This window comes from Babylonia areolata, chromosome 19 (genome assembly GCF_041734735.1).
Source record: "Babylonia areolata isolate BAREFJ2019XMU chromosome 19, ASM4173473v1, whole genome shotgun sequence".
Taxonomy (NCBI): Eukaryota; Metazoa; Mollusca; class Gastropoda; order Neogastropoda; family Buccinidae; genus Babylonia; species Babylonia areolata.
Genome location: NC_134894.1, coordinates 12,005,003 through 12,012,502, shown reverse-complemented (window position 1 = coordinate 12,012,502; position 7,500 = coordinate 12,005,003). Strand labels below are relative to the sequence as shown.

Genomic DNA, 7,500 nt, shown 5'->3' with positions numbered 1-7,500 from the left:
TTCAATCTTTAAGAAAGGCGATATTAATGACCCAAACAATTACAGAGGCATTTCTTTGACTGACGTTAGTAGTAAACTGTTTGGAATAATCATTAATAACAGGTTACAGGAGTGGGTGGAAGAAAATGATATCACAGGTGATTTTCAAGCTGGGTTTAAAAGGGGATGTTCTACAGTCGACCACATGTTCACTTTGTTAGCCCTTGTTCAATCGTAAACTATATGTAGCGTTTATAGACTTTGAAAAGGCTTTTGATTCCATAAACAGAAACCTTCTCTGGCCAGTTCTCTTAAAAAATGGTATAACAGGTAAACTGTATAGATGTGTTAGAAGTATGTATGATGTTGTCAAAGCAAGAGTACGGTGTGGCGCTAGATTGACTGATTACATTTCATGTACATCTGGAGTCAGACAAGGTGATGCATGTAGCCCAATTCTTTTTTCTTTGTTTATAAATGAACTAGCAATAGAGATAATTAATAATGGTAGGCATGGTGCCATGTTTTCACTTGATGCATTTGAATTGTTTATTCTTTTGTTGGCTGATGATGTTGTTTTGATTTCAGAGACTGTTGTAGGATTACAAACACAATTGAATAGTCTACAGCGTGCAGCTACATCTCTACAGTTAAAAGTAAATATGTCTAAAAGCAATATTATTGTATTTCGGAAGGGTGGATATTTAAGTGTAAGAGAACGATGGTTTTATGATGGTGAGACGATGCCTGTTGTTAACGTTTATAAGTATCTAGGAATCCTGTTTTCTACCCGTTTGAGTTTTGTTTCTGCATGCAAGGAGCTAGCAAGTAAAGCAAAAAATGCTTTGATCCGTGTTATGAAAAGGTTATATACTTTGAACAATAATTCATTCCACTTGTTTATTAAGCTGTTTGATTGTCAAATACAACCAATAGTACAATATGGATCTGAGATATGGGGTCTAGATAATGCTGTTTTACATTGTGAGTCTGTACATTTATTGGCTTTGAAGAAATTTTTAGGAGTTGATATGCGAACACCGAATGATCTAGTCTATGGCGAAACAAATCGCTACCCAATATATGTAAACTCTGCTGTAAATTGTATTCGATATTGGTTTAAACTGTTGCAAATGGGGGATAATAGAATACCGTATAAAGCCTATAAGATATTACATGATTTAGATAGAAAGGGAAAAAATAACTGGGTAACGAAGGTTCGTCTTTGTCTGTTCGAATATGGATTTGGCTTTGTGTGGATGGAGCAGGGTGTTGGTAGCGTTAATAGCTTTATATCTGTTTTTCGCCAAAGGCTTATTGATTGTAGATGGCAAACATGGTATAGTCACATTTGTACTAGTGATAGATTTGACATGTATAGAACATTCTGTAATATACCTGATTTGAAACCTTATCTGCTGTTAGATATAGACAGGCATCTGAAACGTGTAACGACAAGATTTAGACTAGGTATATCAGAATTGACAGTGCATCACTTTAGATACAGAAGTTTTTGTGCAAATGATTTAGTCTGTCCTTTGTGTCATGAAGCCCAAGAAAACGAGGTGCACTTTGTTCTTTGCTGCCCAGCACTAAAACATGTACGTCAAATATTTATAAAACCTAAGTACTACAAGCATCCCTATCTGTTCAAGTTGAATTTGTTAATGTCGTCAAGCAATACCAATGACGTACATAATTTTTCGGTATTCTTATATAAGGCATTCAAATTAAGAGAAATTGTTACTTCGTAAAACAGTTATAATGTATTTTTTGTTGTCTATATAGTTACACGGATACAATGCACGGTTTGTTGTCTATATTAATGCTTATTTGCTTATGTGTTTTCGTTGAGTTGTATTATGTTTACGTATACCCCCTTCACTAGGGGCTGTGGCCTGATTGTGAATAAACCATTCCAAATCTCCTCTCTCTCTCTCTCTCTCTCTCTCTCTCTCTCTCTCTCTCTCTCTCTCTCTCTTCTTTTCTTTTCTTTTCTTTTTTTATGTACATGTTTTCCTGGTCCTCTATGCCAATGCTCAGTCTGCTCCAGTTTCTCATTCTGTCTGACGTTTATTTATTTCATCCTTGCTGACGGTTCTAGAATGAACGTTGAATGTGATTGTTGTTGTTGTTGGTGGTGGTGGTGATGATGATGGTGGTGGTGGTGCTGCTGCTGTTGCTGCTGTTACTGCTGTTGCTGTTGTTGTTGTTGTTGTTATTCTTGCTGCTGCTGCTGCTGCTGCTGCAGCTGTTGCTGTTGTAATCTGAACGGGAATGCTTGTTTTGAAAGCAAAAACGAAACAGAATGCCGTGGAGGTTTTGAATTATAGCTCATGTTATTCCCTCCCTCCCTCCCCGAAGATGTACTTTTACTTCTTATTGTTTCCAGTCGGTGATATTTTGTTGTTTGTTGTGGGTTTTTTTTTCTGTTTTAGTTCACTAATAAATAAATGTTTTGTTTGTGCTGCCGGGAGAGGTTTTGTATGGAAAGCTGCTCGCTGCAGATGTGAATATTTTCAATCGTTAGCTGTAGTGCGGAGGAGGGGGGGGTGGGGGGGTAGCGGGATTGGAAGGAGACTCCAGCTTTCATTCTGTCTGTTTCTGTCTCTGTCTCTCTATCTGTCTTTCTGTCTCTCTGTCTCTCTTTCTTTCTCTGTATTTGTCTGTCTATTACCCCCCGAAAACGGAGTATGACTGCCTACATGGCGGGGTAAAAACGGTCATACACGTAAAAGCCCACTCGTGTACATACGAGTGAACGTGGGAGTTGCAGCCCATGAACGAAGAAGAAGAAAGAAAAAGAAGTCTGTCTATCTCTCTAACTCTTGTCTATCTCTGTTTCTCCCCCCCCCCCCCCCCCAACACACACACACCCTCTCTCTCTTCCAATGAATATAATTTCAATCTTTGAGTAACAAAGTTCTGAGGTGTGAGTTTCCTCTCCTTCTCTCTCTCTCTCTCTCTCTCTCTCTCTCTCTCTCACGCCCCCCCCCCCCCCCCCACACACACACACACACATTCCACTCCCTCTTGAACTCACACGCTCCAAACAAAGGATTCAGAAGATAACCAGTTATGTCTTAGCCGTGGTTCAGCCAGGGGTCAGACCATGTGACAGAGAGAGAGAGAGAGGGAGAGAGAGAAGGAAGGTAGGTAGGCAGTTCAAGGCTCATTAACAGCTTACCCCCAGCTGGCAACCTCCGCTGCCCTCTGCCTTCTAATCACGAGGTGTGGGTCAGGGTGAGGGGCACAAGGGGGCTGCCAGCTCCTCCTCCTCCTCCACCCCACCCGAGAAAACCCCCATGCTCTGTGCTCGGGGTCACGGGGAGATGGGCCATTGGGTCTGACCAGGAGGGAAGACGTCGTCCGGAAGCCACACCAACACCAGCACCGTCACCGTGCGTGTGTCTTTAGTCCGGTGTATGTATGTATGTATGTATGTATGTATCTGTCTGTCTATGGAGGCGTCGTAGCAGAGTCTGTTAGTGTGTTAAGCGCCGAGCTGGACCGTCTGATCTGATGTTCACCGGTGATTCAAGGTTCAAGGCCCCCGTTTCGGCATACAGTACGATACAATACAACACAATACAATGCAATACAGTGCAATGCTATGCAATGCAATACAATACAATTTAGTGCAACGGAGTGCAATACAATTTAGTGCAACGGAGTGCAATACAATACAATTTAGTGCAACGCAGTGCAATACAATACAATACAATTTAGTGCAACGCAGTGCAGTGCAATACTATACAATTTAGTGCAGTGCAATACAATTTAGTGCAATGCAGTGCAATACAATACAATTTAGTGCAACGCAATGCAATACAATTTAGTGCAACGCAATACAATTTAGTGCAACGCAATACAATTTAGTGCAACGCAATGCAATACAATTTAGTGCAACGCAATACAATACAATTTAGTGCAACGCAATACAATACAATTTAGTGCAACGCAATACAATACAATTTAGTGCAACGCAATACAATACAATTTAGTGCAACGCAATACAATACAATTTAGTGCAACGCAGTGCAATGCAATACAATTTAGTGCAACGCAATACAATACAATTTAGTGCAACGCAGTGCAATACAATACAATTTAGTGCAACGCAATACAATACAATTTAGTGCAACGCAGTGCAATGCAATACAATTTAGTGCAACGCAGTGCAGTGCAATACAACACCACTTGACTGATCCCACACAGAGGAAGCTTTTGTGTTCTGTTCAAACTGACACCCACTAACTGAGGGTCGGTGACAGAAACGTATGATGCTGTGTCCTTGGGGAAACGCACTTTACTCTGATTACCCCCCCAATCCCCCCCATCCCCACACACCACCCTCCACTCTTTTTCTCTCTCTCTGTCTCTCCCCTCTCTCTCTCTCTCCTCCAAGCCAGGTGTGAGTGGTTACCTGACCGGTCGGGGAAGGTTTAAAAAAAAAAGAAAATTCAAAGCGACGGAAGGAGGAGGATTGAGCGGGTCCCCCCCTCCATTGCCGAGCTATGGACATCAGTGAGTAATGATAGTAGTGTTGCTCAGTGACGCCAGGTTTTTTTCGGGGGGTGGGGGTGGGGGTCTTTTTTTTTTTTCTTTCTTCCTTTTTTTAAAATTTTTTAAACCCCAGTGACAATGCCAATGGCTCCATTAGTCTGAAGATGTCCGAACAGCCCCCCACCTCACCCCCCCCCCCCCCCCCCACCCACACCATCATTTACGTATATCAGTGGCGCTTCGCGAGGGGTGCGACACGCAGGTGTTTGTGCTCTGTGTTTCATTCGTGTTTTTTGCTGTCCTCGCCCTGTCCTTGTGCTTTTTCGTAAAAAAAAAAGCTGTTGTTGACTTTTACAGTTATGGTCCCCATGTTGTTTACTTGTCTACGTTGTGATGATAATGCACCTGACCAAGTTTCTCCAGTTGGAGATAATTCAGTTATTCTTATCTTATCTTATCTTATCATTACCCTCTCTAATTCATCCCCTATTATGGCTAAAACGTCAGAGGCTGTCTTGAGGCAGCCAGGACTACTCGGTTCTTGTGGCGGAATATAACTGTAAGTGTTTGTGACTGTATATGTATTAATTTGTAAGTGTTGGTTACTGTATATGTACGTATATTCAATTCGATATCGATTTAGTTCAATCTCTTGAAATCAAACCGACTGGAAATTATATGTGCATCCAAAGGCTTGTTACCTACTCCACAGTGTCTCACAACCCACAGTTGACACACACACGGACATGGCAACGTTAAAAAGTATAACAAATATATATATATATATATATATATATATATATATATATATATATATATATATATATTTAATGAAAAAAGGGCAATCATATCAGGAAGAGAAAATTTGTCGTCGCTGACAAATTAATCTCAGTTCAGTAACAGTTCGTTTGAACGAGACCCACAATATTTGGAGCGAAACATGTGGGTACATGAAATATTTTGTCGCCGGCGACAGATTTGGTTTGGGCGACACTTTTTTCCCCCTCCATGTTTTGTCGCTGGCGACAATTTTTGCAGGCGACAATATTTGGAGCGAAACATGTGGGTACATGAAATATTTTGTCGCCGAGACAGATTTGGTTTGGGCGACACTTTTTTCTCCTCCATATTTTGTCGCTGGCGACAATTTTTGCAGGCGACAATATTTGGCATAACGCCGCCGCTTTCAGGTTATGCAAAAGCTCAGTGGGACGTCTTGGCGTGGGTAGGAAGAAGAGCAACATGCGCAAAGACCTCATGGAGACGTCCTCTGTGGCTGAAAATTGAGCTCTTTGGTAAAACTGCAGGAGAGGAGAGAGACAAGACAAGACAAGACAAGACAAGACAAGACATATTCTTTATTTCGAGGATAATAGATAAGCACTGGTGTGCTTTTTTTTACATCCAGTCCCCGCCCTGAATAGGGTCTACACTACACAATATTTAATAGAAAATGAAAGCATGGTGTTAGTAGAGATACACAAAACAGGAAAAAAATATGCATAAATGAAAACAACAACAACCACACACACACACACACACACGCACGCACACACACAAACGAACACACACACACACACACACACATGGCATACAGGCACTAGCATGGTGCACAAAATCAAAGAAACAAACAAGAGAGAGAGACAGACAGACAGACAGACAGACAGACAGTTCAAATCTGGCAATGGAAAGCTTTTCAAAAAATGTTACGACTTGTCAGTATATTTCACTCATACACGTAATATCACGCACACACAACACAGTGCAACACAACACAACACAACACAACACAACATAACACACACACACACACACACACACACACACACACACACACACACACACACACACACACACACACACACACACACACACACACACACACACACACACACACAGAAGAGGGCGGACGGACTCGGTGATTCATTTTTCACGTTCAACAACAACAAGAAGAATACAATAAGAACACAACAACCAAACAACTGAAGGGAAACATCTTCTGGCATGAAGAAACGGACATGGTCTCAGTGTCAGCTATCTCAAAGCAGGACCTGGTTTTCCCTGTGGATAAAAAAGATATCCATTACCGTCCTCGTGACTAATCCTTTTGTCATTGCTTGGAAGATGGCGGTGGGGTACGCTCGCTCTCTCTCTCTCTCCCTCTCTCTCTCTCTGTGGAGGGTGGAGGTGGGGGGGGGGGAGCTAGGGGTGGGGGAGGGGAGGTGGGGGGGGGGGGGACAGTGAGAGAGAGAGTGGGAGAGAGAGAGAGAGTGTGTGTGTGTGTTTGTGCGTGTGAGTGTGTGTGTTGGTGGAGATGGTATTTATGTGTGAGGAGTTATTTGTGTGTGAACGCGAGAGAGGGCTTCGGAGAGAGAGAGAGAGAGAAAACGTGTGTGTGTGTGTGTGTGTGTGTGTGTGTGTGTGTGTGTGTGTGTGTGTGTGTGTGTGTGTGTGTGTGTGTGTTCGTTCTTTAGTTTAGCGATATTAGTTTAGTGATATTAGACGATAGAGAGAGAAAACGTGTGTGTGTGTGTGTGTGTGTGTGTGTGTGTGTGTGTGTGTTCGTTCTTTTGTTTAGCGTCTTTTCACTATCAGTGATATTAGACGTGTGTGTGTGTGTGTGTGTGTGTGTGTGTGATCTTTACACGCGAGCTCAGGCTGTATAATCACACTTCATCACGATTGCAAAACGAAAAACAAAAAAAGCAAGTAAAATAGTACACAAAAAATAATAATATACAAAGAAGCTTAACAAGCAAGGCCGTTTTATAGCACAGAACATGAACATGATGATGAGTTTTGAGATCTAACCATTGATTCATAAACGAAAAAAAAAAAGGTTGAGAGATGTTTTTTCTTCAGCATTTGTTTTCTCACGAAACGATTCTTTTAGCGTTGTTTTTTTTTTTGTTTTTTTTGTTTTTTTACACATCATTAAATGTATGAGAGTGTGATGTTGACTTCTCTCAGTAGCACTATATGTGTTATATTCAGTAGTTTTGTTTTGTTTTTTTC

At 41.5% G+C, this 7,500-nt stretch overlaps 1 protein-coding gene across 1 annotated transcript in view; it reads left to right on the top strand.

Moving 5' to 3' along the window:
• The window catches only part of LOC143293450 (uncharacterized), a 304,192-nt gene that overhangs the window by 20,747 nt on the left and 275,945 nt on the right, over positions 1-7,500 (top strand). The window lies entirely within an intron of this gene.